Genomic DNA, 15,942 nt, shown 5'->3' with positions numbered 1-15,942 from the left:
TTGGCTCATGACCCCAGGTCAAAGGTTTGACCCTAAGGGCTCCTTTAATCCATGCTGGCAGTCAACCAAAATGCTCTAATATTTTTTTTCTATACATACATCACATTAGAGTTCTCACCAACTAACAATATTCCAATCACTGATCAAAAGTAACAAGATATAATAATTATCATTACAGTCTAAAAATAAAAGTTTACAGTTAAACAATTTAATCAAAATAGAGTCTCATTACAAATCCATAGTTCACAGTTTACTAAAACAAGTTCCAATCCAGCAAACACAACAAATACACCACACTATACTAAGCAGCTCCAACACCTCTTGGGGCATCCTGAAGTCCTCTCTACCCTACCTTTGGATCCTCAGGAGTGATATCTGCATCTAAAAAGATGTAAAAAAGAAGGGGTGAGCATTCCACATTGCTCAGTAGGGTGCCTAACACCCAAGGGGTTAATGGGGATTACTAAGTTTCAATGAGCACAAAAGAAACATTCACCAACATTGATCAAGCCACATATTTCAATCTCTATAATTATACCCAATTCCACAATTTTCAACAATTAAATGAAATGCATATGAACATGTGATACATAGTCATATAATGCACTGTCATTTTCGGGCTTTCATCGAAGGATATGCGTTTGTACCTAAATACACTGCTCATTCAGAGTCTTCCCGGGCTAAACTTTTGGATATTTCACCCCAGGGATCTCTCTCCCTTCTTAATTCGCCTCACACGGGCCTTTACTTTTCATCACTATTCATTTTTCTCTTTCTTTTTCCATTTCATGCACTTTTCACAGTTTTTATCCTTTCTTCACACAACCATGATGCAAATGCATGCCATGAGGTTAATTACCCTCATTAACAAGTATCACCAATATCATTGGAATTACAATCATACCACAATTCAAAATTTTCCAAATATTCCAATAATTTCCAATAATTGAATATAATTATTTTCCACAATGAAATCACCAAAAATATTCCAACAAATTCTAAAAAATTCACATATCAATCCTCGCCATGATATTCATAGTGCAAATAGTAAGAGTAACAAAAAAGCCTCAATGATAAAAACAATTTTCCTACTTCACAGTTCTGATCGAATATGATTCATTAATGTTTATAGAAACATTTTTTGACTCTGCAAACTTTAGACCTACTGTAGTGATACTAGGGCACCACTGTCTTTGACACAAAGAGCAAAGATTAGCTTACCATGTTGCAAGTACCTTAACACCTCATGCAACTTTAAGCTGACCCTTGTGTCTAAGGGTTATGAATGGTAAAGGAAAAAAATGGAACTTAACTGGCTCGGTTGAAACGCCAAATGTGTTGTGATAAGGGAGTGGTGAACCCTTTTTTTGTGGAACAACCAAGCTCACACAACATTAAGCCGAATTAGATGACTTACAATAACTAAAAGTCAAAAGTTGAAGCAGCAAAAAAGCCTGGATGAGTCATTCGAAGATATGCACGACACCTTTCCCCAAATGGCCACCACCAGCCCCTAGAACGTTATTTTTCCCTAAAGAGTTACACATGTTCGTGACCCTTAGACGTAAGGGTCACTCCTTATCCATGCATGATATTACTATTAGAACTATATGCCCTTAGGGGCACTGCCTTGTTTCTTGGCTGGTCCGTTGCTTAGTAAAGCTCATTTTCACTATTTCTTAACTTAGAGTCCCATTAGTGTTTTCCCTAAAGAGTTACACATTTGTATAGGGTATTTTAGGTGCTAAAATCCATGATAAATCGAAAAGAAAGCCTTGTGGAAGAGGCTCACAACTTGGCTTAGATAAAAAACATAAAAATAAGAAGAAAAAAAAAAAACACTTAAAGCAAGTGTGTTTGGGCCACATGTCAATCTTATGATTCACAAAGGCTTTTAATATTGGGGGGGGGGGGGGGGGGGGGTTGCTAGATAGATCATGATAGAGACATGGACATATGGTAGTCATAGTAGGATACACTCTAATAACTATTTTTTAAAATAATTTTTTATTCTTTTAAAAAACATAAGAAAATATATTTAACAAATAGAAAATAGACAATTTTCTATTCTTTAAAATAGAAGATATGATATTTTCATATTGCATTTTTTTAGTTGTTTTTAAATGTTTTCAGTTTATTATCTAAAGATCATTTTAAAAAATAATGGTGCAAATATAAAGAATGGTTAAAATAAAGCATAACATGTAAAATTTATTTTTAAAACATATTTTTAAAAATAAAAAATAGATTAAAAATATTTTAGGTTTTTGTTCTACAAAATATTAGATAATACTTTTCAAAAACCTTTTTTTTTTTTTAATTATTTTCGAAAACACATCTCAAACAAATTCTAAGTGTTTAGAGTGCTTGGTATTCTTGGATTAAGGATGATAACAAATTCTTTGGGGTATCTGTTCCTCCTTACCTTACCCTTAATAGGACTTGACATGTGATAAAAACCAATGAGTTTGAGGCAAGTTTGTGCAGTTTTATTTTTAAAACTTGACTAGGGCTTTATGAGGATTTAGGTATATATCATATTGATTAGCACTAAAAGCTAGTGTTTTTCCATATATAAAATAGGTTTTTGAATAACTTTTGAGTGTAAACTATTATCTTTTAACTTAAATATATGCTAAGTCCCAACCTATATAAAAAAAATATGTATATGCTAAGTCCCAAATTAAGGATTAGTGTTTACATCTAGTAAAAAATGCAATGAAAATAGGATACTATCTGCATAAATATAAGTACATGGCAATCTGAAGATTCAAAGATGTTGAAAGTAAGGTGGAGAATCCTCGATGCATAGAACTAGATGAAGAAAATAAGGAAAAACAAATGGGAATTCTGACACAAGTTGGGGGATTTCAATACAATAATCCAATGCCAAGAGCTTACTTTGATACACATTAACAACACTTTAATAAAAGGGAACAAATTAATCTAGATATAGTGAGTTTGGGATGTTATCAGAATGAACATAGATATCGGGCAATACATAATTCAATACTAGGACACCATTTTGATACAAGAAATGCATTTTGATATGACTTCGATACCTATTGTGGTATCAAAATCATTTTGATATGAGAGATGAATTTCGATACCCATTTCGATATAATGGAGGTATCCAAATTTTCCAGTATAAGCAATCTAGAGATATAGAAAGTTTAGAGGATTATCAAAATTCATTTCAATACATTGAGATACAATTTCGATACAAGGTGTAGAATTTTAATACATTATGATACATGAAGATACACTTCGATACATGTCGACACCAATTCAATACTACATTAAAAACATGCCAAAGGTCTAGAAGGTTTGTGCATTTGTCGAAATTCATTTTGATACCACTATGGAAGTATCGAAATTTTTTATATGAGCTATGATTTCTAGAATTTCACTTTGAGACTTTCCCCATTTAACTCTTTTGCATGTGTTTGGACATTTTAGGACTTTTATATATGTTTTTATGGTTTTTATTTTTACAAATACCATAGATTTCTTTAGGAATAGTGGATCAAAGAGAAAAAGAGAGAGAAAGAGAGGAAGTTTTGAGTTTGAATACAATTTTCGTAATCATTTGGTTTTCAATAAAATCTATCTTGGTTTAGTTTAATTCAATGCATGGTGTTAATTTGAGCATTAGTGGTTAAAAACCTCTCATTGGAGATGTAGTAATGAAGGTGGATGATCCATGAGAGAGCGATTATAAGAAAAGTTGATATCTTTCCATGATAGTAAGTTCTTAATCTTTAAGTTTCATCTTCAACTTAAATTCTTAGTTAGTTCATCCTTGTTAAATATACATAAGATGCATATTAGGTACCCTTTGATACATGAGGAATTATGATCCTTGGTTGACTTGGTGTGATCCTTTGTGATTGATAACTGAAGAGAATCTACCAAATGAATATAAGGTTTCAAACATCTTAAAGATTAAATTTTTTTTTTTTTTTTTTATCATAGTACTTGTTAGAAGACTATTAAAGAATGGATTTTAAGTTCTAAAACATGTTTCTAGACTTGGATGACCTATATCGATGATTTAATCTTGGAAGACAAAATAATAATAATAATAATAATAATAATAATAATAATAATCAATACATGTTATCTCTCAATCTTTGATCAAAATCTGGATTTGTGTAAAATCTTTAGACTTGTTTATCATTGTTTTCTCAATCAAACCACATTTTATATCCAATCAAATTTTCATAAAAATCATTACTTGATTCATTTTAGGCAAAACTAGTTAATTTTTTTTATTCCTTGAGAATGATAACTCAAAATACTATAAAACCATGGTAACTTTACTTTTACATTTTTATTTTTTATTTTTATGGTCAGGGTTATCACATATTTAAGCTATAATATTTTATTTGTAATAGAGATTTTTAGCCAAATATTAAATAAAAAACCATTTTAATTAATTATTTTTATTTTTCATTTTTTTTAAGAGTGAACATACACAAATTAGGTATACTTAAAAGAGTCCTTGTTAGACTGAAAGTTTGAATTTGTGTACCCAAGGGGTACCGACTCATCACAATGATACACTAGTTTGATCTTGAGGAATGCACTAATTTCTTGGTTTGGTTTGCTTGAGTTTTTGTCATTGGTTTTTAAAATCGAAAAAATAGAACAAAACAAAAAAATTTAAACTAGCGTAATCGTTCAAAGTTTTAGTTCTTGAACCAAAGAATTCAAGGGGGAAAAAAAACTAATAGCTATATAGTGGTTAGGTTGTCTTTACAGGGAACTTAGGATTAATAGTATTATAGGTAGGAGTTTTAGAGGTGTGAGTGTAGGGGGATAAAATATTTTTGGTATTTTTGTTTTTGGAGAGGTAGGTGTTGACATCTTAGATCTAACCAATAGAAGCAATACCAATTTTACAAAAAAAAGATCGTTAGGGTTAAAGTAATAACCTTTAGGTTTGGATGTTCCCAAACCTTAAATCTAAGTGTTTAAGAATCAAATCAATGTCGTTAAAAGTCTTGTAGACCTATGATTTTCCGTCCGATGACTCAACCTCGTTCCTTTGCACACAAATGGTGGGAAGTTTAGGAGAGTGGAGGTTAGGACTCCCCCTTCTCTTTGGATGGTGGAAGACAAAAATTCATAGAAACCTTAACATCTAGGGGGCATTTATAGGAATCCTAATTGAGCTTAAGTGACGTAAACCCACATGGGCTTGGGTAACTTAATCTAGCCCAAATTGGATCATAATTTATTAATTAACCCAATAAGGCCTACTAATTAATCAATTAGCCTAGTCTAGAGACCTTGCTCACTTACATCTATTTTAACCTGCATAATTACCAAAATGCCCTTATGCACAAAAGTGAACCTGGAACTAGTCCGACCCTCATAACCCGTGTCAATAAGGTATATGATCTTAGAACAGGGGCCACTAGGACCCATATGAGTATTGAATCCTTCATAATCCAATTTTGAAGTTGATTCAACATCCTACTATAGAAAATCAACTTAACTCTAGTATCCCATGTAAATAACAATGAGACACTATGTGCTTGGGTTTGTGACTTGCAATCCATTGTGTTTAGTCTCCTCATGAACTGGTGTCCCTAGTCTAACAAGGTGAAAGTTATTAGCCTTTCAAGACTACCATTACTATCCATGAGTTACAAATCATTTTATTGTGTGTTCAATTAACATGTCTTAGCTCTTAAACAACCTATCTCAAGTTCCACTTAAGGAACTACTATGACCATAATTTCCATGAACACACCTCCTTAGGATGACCCATGGGGATACTCTATCTCAATTCCATGAGATATCATGGTGCCTCTATTGAGAATACCTATTGTTACCTACTTCTATCAATAGTGACCCATTTATAGGGAATATATAATCAGCTTACGATCTCACCTGCAGGTCAAAGCTACTGCTAACTTTAGCACAAACTCAATATTCTCTCAAGGTTGAGAGATAACACAATGAAGTAGTTTGGTAAGGTCATGACTACTTGATAGCCTTAAGTCATGACTCATTGTAGGTTTTGTCTAATGTGTAACCATAGACACTAGTGCACTCACCATGGGAAACCCATCTTGATAGCCAAGACTAGCCATCCCTCTAATTAGGAGGTGGTGCACTACAACCTCTAATGGGCTACCTAGAGTCACAAACCAGTTGTGAACAAGTTATCTATTTGCAAAGAATCTATGACTTAGATATTCCGTGCAACTCCTAATGCACCTAAATAACGTACAATGCAAAAAATACTAGGCAAGAATGCTCATAAAGTACAATACGTAGAATAAGGATAGATAAAAGTGTAACTAGGAATATCATTAAATAAATAGCAAATTCCAATCCTATTACACATGTCATGCTTTTAAGGGATTTATCCTAACATTCTCTCACTAGCCCTTAAAGCATAATGATCCAAGCATACTAGATACTTATTTGAAACCTATGCTATCCTTATGATCAACAAAGACTCTTGTTGTCAATGTGTTGTTAAAGGGATCCACCAGGTTCTCTGATTACTACCAAAAAGTGCTATTTTGTAGACCTAACCAAATGGTTTTAAGCACCTTTGTGTAGTAATCATATTCATTTAACCCAATTAATTCATTAAGGTCCTTAGTAATTGGTTTTAACCATTTTGTGGCAAGTTTACATGTTTTTATCAGCTTATGAATCAATTCAAGCATGCCAAATGATGGAGGAGCTAATTAGACAAGTTAAAGCAAGGATTTTGGAAGTTTACAGGCTTGAATTTCAAGTGGAAACACGAGCACAAGCAAAGAGAATGCAAAGAGGAAAAACAAGCAAAGTGAAGAGGAAAACAGAGGACAGCAGCTGCAGTCTTCTTTCGAACTTTTGGAGCACTTCCCGAAGTCCATTTTCTACATGCTATATACCATTTCAAAGCTCAGGAAGTCAAGAATCCAACGCTTCAAACCGTGTACAATTTGGAGCTGAAATGAGGAAGATATGGCCTTCGGAAGACAACTGCATCAAATCTTGTGAAAATTTCGCAAGGTGAATTTCTCCTTGCGAAATTTCGCAAGGAGGATTTAGGCACATTGCGAAAATGCCGAATTTCCTCTGTTTCTCCACGCACGCACCACCGACTTCCCATATTTTTTAGCTTGATATTTTCTCATGTAAATTCCTTTTGTAACCTTGTAATCAACCAATGAAAAGGTTGCTTTTGTATTAGCTTTTGTAATTTAGCTTGTTATTGTCTTTAAATAGAGGTGAAGAGCCTTAGACAAAAAAAGCTTGTAACCCGTAACCTTAGAAATTATAAGAGCTCTTTTGTTCAAAAGCTTCTTTTCTCCTTTCTTTCTCATTTTCTTAGTAGCCAAACATCCTTGGAGGATGAAATCCCCAAGGATGAGAGGCTAAAACCTTTTAGTTTCTTGAAGTAATGGATGCCATGTGAAGCTCCCGTGTGAGGATGGAGATTTCCAAGCCATAAATGTAAGTAGCCAAGCATCATAAATGTTTTCATTCAAAGTAAAGCTTTTAATCCCTCTGACTTGCTTTGAATGGCCAATACTTGATAACCTTTTGGTCTCAGTGGATTCTTATTGTTAGATCCATTGACGTTCATTAGTTATCTCCTACGAGCCATTGTATTGCAAGGGGAGGAGATGTCCTATATCAATAAAAGAGCATTTATGAGGTTCAGCTACCCTTTTTGTAAGTTTTCAAGGGCTAAAACTTAGTTGTTAAACTCATACCGGTTCGGGAAGTAAGCATCACCTTAGTTGCTTCCCCAACTCGAGGTGAAAAGTCCCAAAATCTCCATTTTTACACCGTGAGTTAAGCATGGCTATCCAAAGCTTTGAGAAACTTCTTTTTCCATCTTTTAACCTATTTTCATGTTAGTTTAGTTTACAACACCTTCATCTTTTTATGTTTTCATCTTAACCTAATTTTTATTAAGAAAAGTTCACTCCATCCTCCGAACTTCACCAGTTAAAGTAAAAACCCATCCCAGTGTTCGATCCTAGAGCCACTATACTATAGTAGCTTTGCTACTTTAGTGTAAGGACGTTAGGTATAAATTTTGTTGATACCCTTACATGCCAAGCTACTAAGAGTCGGGTTATCAAATGGCGCCGTTGCCGGGGATGGTGCTACTTCACTGTGAATACATCAGCCGGAGGTAACTTGTGAGACTTCTCATGAGTAAGGTGAATTCTATCTCATTTTTTATTTACTAGCTTTTTATTTTAGTTTTAGAGCATTTTTAACTTAGTTTATATAAGTTTCTTTTAGCTTTTAACTTTCATTTTTAGTTTATTTTTCATACTCTGTTTTTCCTTCTGCATGCTCTGTTTTTTTTTTCTTTTTCTTTGTTTTGTTTATTTGTTTTGTTCCAGCTGAATCCGTGTATGCCCTATTGGATTAGAGACCAAGAGGGAAGGTTAGTGCGGATAGAGACTCCACGAGCTACTGAATTAGAGATTATTTTAGAAGTCATGGAGAATCAGCCAGAGGACCAACATTCACAACACGGGCCGGGGAATGATCCGAACTTGTATAGGTCCATGAGGGACAGGATGCACCCTCCGAGGATGAGTGCACCATCTTGCATCATTCCTCTTACAGAGCAATTGATTATCAGGCCACACATCGTGCCTCTGCTTCCTACTTTCCATGGGATGGAAAGTGAAAATCCATATGCGCACATAAAGGAATTCGAAGATGTGTGCAATACTTTTCAAGAAGGGGGAACAGCTATTGAGCTTATGAGGTTGAAGCTCTTTCCATTCACATTAAAGGACAAAGCCAAGATATGGCTCAATTCTTTGAGGCCGAGAAGCATAAGAACATGGACAGAACTTCAAGCTGATTTTTTGAAGAAGTTTTTCCCTACTCATAGAACGAATGGATTGAAGAGACAAATCTCCAACTTCTCAGCACGTGAGAATGAAAAATTTTATGAATGCTGGGAGAGGTATATGGAGGCCATCAATGCATGTCCTCACCACGGCTTTGATACATGGCTTTTGGTGAGCTATTTTTATGATGGCATGTCATCTTCAATGAAGCAGATATTGGAAACAATGTGTGGGGGTGATTTCATGAGCAAGAACCCTGAGGAGGCTATGGATTTCCTAAGTTATGTCTCAGAGGTTTCCCGTGGATGGGATGAGCCCAATAGCAGAGAAATGAGGAAGAGGCCAGTTCAGCAAACGTCAAGAGGGGGAATGTACAATCTGAGTGAAGACATGGAGATGAAAGCCAAGGTGGCTGCCATGGCTAGAAAAATAGAGGAAATGAAGTTGAGAAAAGTTCACGAAGTCCAAGCTATTTCAGAACCTCAACAACAAGCCAATCCTTGCTCCATCTGTCAGTCATTTGAACATATGGTGGAAGAATGTCCTACTATTCCAGCAGCAAGAGAAATGTTCGGGGAACAAGCTAACTTGATTGGCCAATGGAAGCCAAACTCAAATGCTCCTTATGGCAACACGTACAACTCTAGCTGGAGGAACCACCCAAACTTTGCATGGAAGCCAAGGCCAAACCCATATCAGTCACCAGCCCAATCAAGCCAACAGAGTCAAGGTCAATCCTCAGTTGAGCAAGCACTCGTAAGCCTTAGCAAGGTTATGGGTGACTTTGTGAGTGAGCAAAAATCCATCAACTCTCAACTAAATCAGAAGATTGACAACGTAGAGAGTACATTGAACAAGAAGATAGATGGGATGCATAATGAGTTGTCTCAGAAAATTGACAACATCCAATATTCCATCTCAAGGCTCACAAATTTAAACATTGTCAATGAGAAAGGGAAGTTTCCCTCTCAGCCTCACCAAAATCCTAAGGGGATACATGAAGTGGAATCCAAGGATGAGGATTCTTCAAAGGTGAGGGACGTGCAAGCTATTATCACTTTGAGAAGTGGTAAGGAAGTGCATCAGCCGGAGCATGATCAGAGGAAAGCCAAAGAAGACAAGGCTGATAGAAAAGAAGAAAAGAAGAAAGAACAAAAGGGAAAGGAAGTTCAGATGAAAGAAAGCATCATTCCTAGCATGGGTGAGGAACCTCAAATTCTTTTAAAGGAAGGCATGATGAAGAATCACATGCCTCCTCCTTTCCTCAAGCCTTGCGTGGGAAGAAACCGATCAAGAATGCTTCTGAGATTCTTGATGTGCTAAGACAAGTGAAGGTGAATATTCCTTTACTTGATATGATCAAGCAAGTACCCACATATGCAAAGTTTTTGAAGGACTTGTGCACTGTGAAAAGAGGACTCAATGTTACAAAGCAAGCCTTCCTAACCGAGCAAGTGAGTGCTATAATCCAATGCAAGTCTCCAATCAAATACAAAGATCCGGGGTGTCCTACAATCTCAGTCAATATTGGAGGAACCCAAGTGGAGAAGGCATTGCTTGATTTGGGGGCAAGTGTTAACTTGCTTCCATACTCTGTATACAAGGAGCTAGGGTTGGGAGAACTCAAGCCAACATCGATCACCTTATCCTTAGCTGACCGATCAGTGAAAATCCCCAGGGGGGTAATAGAGGATGTATTGGTTCAAGTTGACAAATTCTACTATCCAGTAGATTTTGTGGTGCTTGATACGGATCCCATTGTCAAAGGGATCAACTATGTTCCAATCATCCTTGGAAGACCATTCCTTGCAACATCCAATGCAATCATCAATTGTAGGAATGGGGTCATGCAACTCAATTTTGGGAATATGACATTGGAACTCAATATCTTCCATCTATGTCAAAAGCACATCCATCCTGAAGAAGATGAGGGCCCAGAAGAAGTGTGTATGATAGATACCCTGGTGGAGGAGCATTGTAATCAGAGTATGCTTGATCAGTTTGAAGAGAATCCAGATGAAAGCCATGAATATCTTGATGATGGGTTAGCTGAACCCATGGGAATGAATGCCGTTATGTCAAACTGGAGACAAAAGCCAGTGATCCTCCCTTTGTTCAAGGATGAGGAAGAGATGAAAGAAGCTAAGGGTGCAATCCTTAAGCTTGAATTGAAGACCCTTCCTGCCGAGTTGAAGTATGCTTACTTGGAGGAAGGCAATAAAGCCCCGGTGGTAATTTCTTCTTCTTTAACCATTTCACAAGAGGACAATCTTCTAAGAATCCTTAGAAAGCACAAGAAGGCCATCGGATGGCAAATTTCTGATTTGAAGGGGATAAGCCCATTGATTTGCACGCACCATATTTATATGGAGGAGGGAGCTAAGCCAACTCGTCAGCCACAGAGGAGATTGAATCCTCATATGCAAGAGGTAGTAAGGGCTGAAGTGTTGAAGCTTCTTCAAGCGGGCATCATTTACCCCATTTCAGATAGCACTTGGGTGAGTCCAACCCAAGTTGTTCCAAAGAAGTCCGGGATAACCGTAGTCAAGGGGGAAAATGGGGATGAAGTGTCCACACGCCTCACAACTGGTTGGAGGGTGTGCATTGACTACAGGAAGCTGAACACAGTAACGAGAAAGGATCACTTCCCTTTACCTTTCATGGATCAAGTCCTTGAGAGAGTATCTGGGCATCCTTTTTATTGCTTCTTGGATGGGTATTCCGGGTATTTTCAAATAGAGATTGATGTGGAGGACCAGGAGAAGACTACCTTCACTTGTCCATTCGGCACCTATGCTTATAGGCGGATGCCTTTTGGATTATGCAATGCTCCTGCTACCTTCCAAAGATGCATGCTTAGCATTTTCAGTGACATGGTTGAACGAATCATGGAAGTCTTCATGGATGACATAACTGTGTATGGGACTTCTTTTGAGGATTGTTTGTCACATCTTGAAGATGTTTTGAAAAGATGCATAGAGAAAGACCTCGTACTCAATTGGGAGAAGTGCCATTTTATGGTAAATCAAGGTATTGTTCTTGGGCACGTAATCTCAAAGAAGGGTATAGAGGTAGATAGAGCTAAGGTGGAACTAATTGTGAAGTTGCCACCTCCCACCAATGTAAAAGGAATAAGGCAATTCCTTGGGCATGCCGGGTTCTATAGGAGGTTTATAAAGGATTTTTCCAAGATTGCCAAACCTCTTTGTGAATTATTGGTGAAGGATGTCAAGTTTGAGTGGGATGATAAATGTCAAAGGAGTTTTGAGCTTCTTAAGCAATTCTTGACATCAGCGCCCATTGTGAGAGCACCAAATTGGGAGTTGCCATTTGAAGTGATGTGTGACTCAAGTGATTATGCCATTGGGGCTGTTTTGGGACAAAGAGAAGATGGTAAACCTTATGTGATCTACTATGCAAGCAAGTCTTTGAATGATGCTCAAAGGAATTACACCACCACTGAGAAGGAATTACTTGCTGTGGTGTATGCTTTGGATAAGTTCAGAGCTTATTTGATAGGGTCTTCCATTGTGGTATTCACAGATCATTCAGCTTTGAAGTATTTGCTAACCAAGCAAGATGCCAAGGCTAGGTTGATTAGGTGGATACTTTTGCTTCAAGAGTTCAACCTCCAGATCAGAGATAAGAAAGGTGTTGAGAATGTGGTAGCTGACCACTTGTCAAGGCTCAACATCGCTCATGACACCCATGGACTTCCCATAAATGATGATTTCCCTGAGGAATCCTTGATGCTTGTGGAGGAAGTGCCATGGTTTGCACACATTGCCAATTACTTGGTCACAAGAGAAATACCAAGTGAATGGAGATCTCAGGATAAGAAAAATTTCTTTGCCAAGGTCAATGCATATTATTGGGAGGAGCCTTTTCTCTTCAAGTATTGTGCGGACCAAATTATAAGGAAGTGTGTGCCTGAACAAGAGAAGCATGGGATCCTATCTCATTGCCATGAGAATGCATGTGGAGGCCACTTTGCTTCTCAAAAGACGGCGATGAGAGTTCTTCAATCGGGTTTTTGGTGGCCCTCACTTTTTAAGGATGCCCATGAGGTAAGTAAAGGATGTGATAAGTGCCAAAGACTAGGCAAGCTTTCAAGGAGAAACATGATGCCTTTGAACCCCATCTTGATAGTGGATCTTTTTGATGTTCGGGGCATAGACTTCATGGGACCTTTCCCTATGTCTTTTGGCCACTCCTACATCTTGGTAAGAGTTGATTATGTTTCAAAGTGGGTTGAAGCTATACCCTGTAGAACCAACGATCACAAAGTGGTTCTCAAGTTCCTAAAAGAAAACATCTTCTCGAGGTTTGGAGTGCCTAAAGCAATCATCAGTGATGGAGGCACTCACTTTTGCAACAAGCCCTTTGAAGCTCTTTTGGCCAAGTACGGAGTTAAGCATAAGGTAGCTACACCTTATCATCCTCAGACGAGTGGCCAAGTAGAGCTAGCCAACCGGGAAATTAAGAACATCTTGATGAAGGTGGTGAACACCAATAGGAAAGATTGGTCTGTTAAGCTCCTTGATTCCCTATGGGCGTATAGGACGGCTTATAAGACTATCCTTGGGATGTCACCGTACCGTCTTGTTTATGGCAAAGCTTGCCATCTTCCCGTTGAGATTGAGTTCAAGGCATAGTGGGCCATTAAAAAGCTCAACATGGATTTAACTAAGGCTGGGCTAAAGAGGAGTTTGGATTTGAATGAGCTTGAGGAATTGAGAAATGATGCCTATCTCAACTCAAAAATAGCTAAGGAAAAGCTAAAGAGATGGCATGATCAGTTGGTGATCAACAAAAAATTCTTCAAGGGACAAAGAGTCTTGCTATATGACTCTAAGCTTCACCTATTTCCGGGAAAGCTCAAATCAAGGTGGGTAGGGCCTTTTGTCATCCACCAAGTACACTCACATGGAGTAATTGAGTTACTCAACTCAAAAAGTGAAAAGACCTTCAAGGTAAATGGGCAAAGACTCAAGCCCTACATCGAGCCATTTTCCCGTGACAAGGAGGTACTCATCCTCCATGACCCATCACATCCTTGAGAAAGTGTGGTAAGTTGATGAGCTTAGCATGAAAAGCTAAGTGCTCATCTCTTTTTGTTTTAATTTTAGTATTACATTCTTGTTTACTTTGCATTTTTAATACTTTTGCACATATTTTGTTTAGGTTTCTTAGTTTTGATTTTGATTTTTTATGTTTTTAATGGAGCTTTGATGTCCAATAGCAGGTACGAAAGCTCACAAGCTCACAAATGTGGAGAGAAAGGTGAAATAGGGGAGAAATATATCTAAGTCCAAGCTTAAAACCCCATTTCGCAACTCAACAAGTGAGTTGCAAAATTTTCGCAAGGTGAATTTCACATTGCGAAAATTTCGCAAGGTGAATTTCACATTGCGAAATGCACATTTTGGCAAGATGCAAAATGCAACCTCTCGGGATTGCACTTTCGCAAGGGGAGTAACCAATGCGAAAATTTCGCAAGGTGAATTTTCACCTTGCGAAATTTTTTCTTCATGTTTTTTTATCTCCAATTTTAACACCCCTGCAAGCTACATTCAAATGCCATTGCAACTTATATGAGTATACCATCATGGCATGGACCCTTTGAGCCTTGTCCTCAGCTGCTCAAAGTGGGGCCCACTCATCATCATTTTTGTAAATATTTAGTATAAATTCCTCTCTCGTTCAATTTTTGAATTTTGAAAAAGGTGGTTCAACCTTCTCAACTCCAAGTCCACATCATAAGAGGTACCACTTCCTTCCTCCTTATTTTTGATTCAAACATTGAGGACAATGTTCATCTCGGTTGGGGGGAGAGATGAGGAAGTAAGTATTAGTTTAAATTTTTATCATACTTAGTTAAATTAGCTACTTTTTAAAATTTTTAAAAAATTTTGCTTTAAACTCCATGGATATTAAGGATTAACTCTCAAAATTAAATGAGAGAAGTCGAGTTTCAACTTGATTACATGAGTCTTAGAGTTTGTATTATGCTCTTCTAAAAGTTGATGAATTGTTGAAACTCCCATTGCATGCAAACTTATCTCTTCCACCTTAAGCTATTCGCACACACATACATTAGATTCCGGTTATAAGATGTGAAACTATCTCACCCTCTAAGCTTGAGAAATCATAATTTGACACCTTTAACCTCTCTTTAATAGTGTTGGGACACCTCATAAAGACCAATGAGTCTTTGAAAAAATAAAAAATAAAAAAAAAGAAAAAGAAAAAAAAAGAAAAAAAAAATAGAATAAACTTCTTTGCTTGCCTTGAAACCTGAGCATGGTCCGAAGGGGTGGCAAAAGCCTTTAAAGCCTGGTGCCCTAAGCCTTTATTGGTTGGGAGTCACCGATCCTCTGCTTGTTACATGGGTGAATTGGTTAAGTTTAGTAAGTGAAAAGAATTGTGAATAAGAGGTGCGTTCCTAGCCTATCAAGAGATGGTTAATTTTGCTAAGCTTAAAGAAAGACTTAGGTTGGGGGGAGATGATAGTTATCCATACTATACTCGGAAGCTAATCACATTAACACTTAGCTTTTAGTGGAAGAATTTGATTTGGATCTTTTGAGAGTGGAAATTCTTTTGATGCTTAAACTTGCATAATATCCATTCTTTGTACTCTATGATAAGTGAATGCTTTGACAACTCTTATTATAGGTTGAGTTTCACATCTTTATTGATCCATGGATGTCCATCATGCCACTCATATCATTTTTTGGAGTGATTTGCATGATCCCTTTTATGTATATTATTATAGTTTACTTAGTTTTTATCTCCTCCATTGCTAAGGGACTAGCAATGAGTCGGTTGGGGGGTGTGATTACTACCAAAAAGTGCTATTTTGTAGACCTAACCAAATGGTTTTAAGCACCTTTGTGTAGTAATCATATTCATTTAACCCAATTAATTCATTAAGGTCCTTAGTAATTGGTTTTAACCATTTTGTGGCAAGTTTACATGTTTTTATCAGCTTATGAATCAATTCAAGCATGCCAAATGATGGAGGAGCTAATTAGACAAGTTAAAGCAAGGATTTTGGAAGTTTACAGGCTTGAATTTCAAGTGGAAACACGAGCACAAGCAA

The sequence above is a fragment of the Vitis riparia genome, chromosome 4 (genome assembly GCF_004353265.1).
Source record: "Vitis riparia cultivar Riparia Gloire de Montpellier isolate 1030 chromosome 4, EGFV_Vit.rip_1.0, whole genome shotgun sequence".
Taxonomy (NCBI): domain Eukaryota; kingdom Viridiplantae; phylum Streptophyta; class Magnoliopsida; order Vitales; family Vitaceae; genus Vitis; species Vitis riparia.
Note: the sequence above shows the minus strand (reverse complement) of the source record.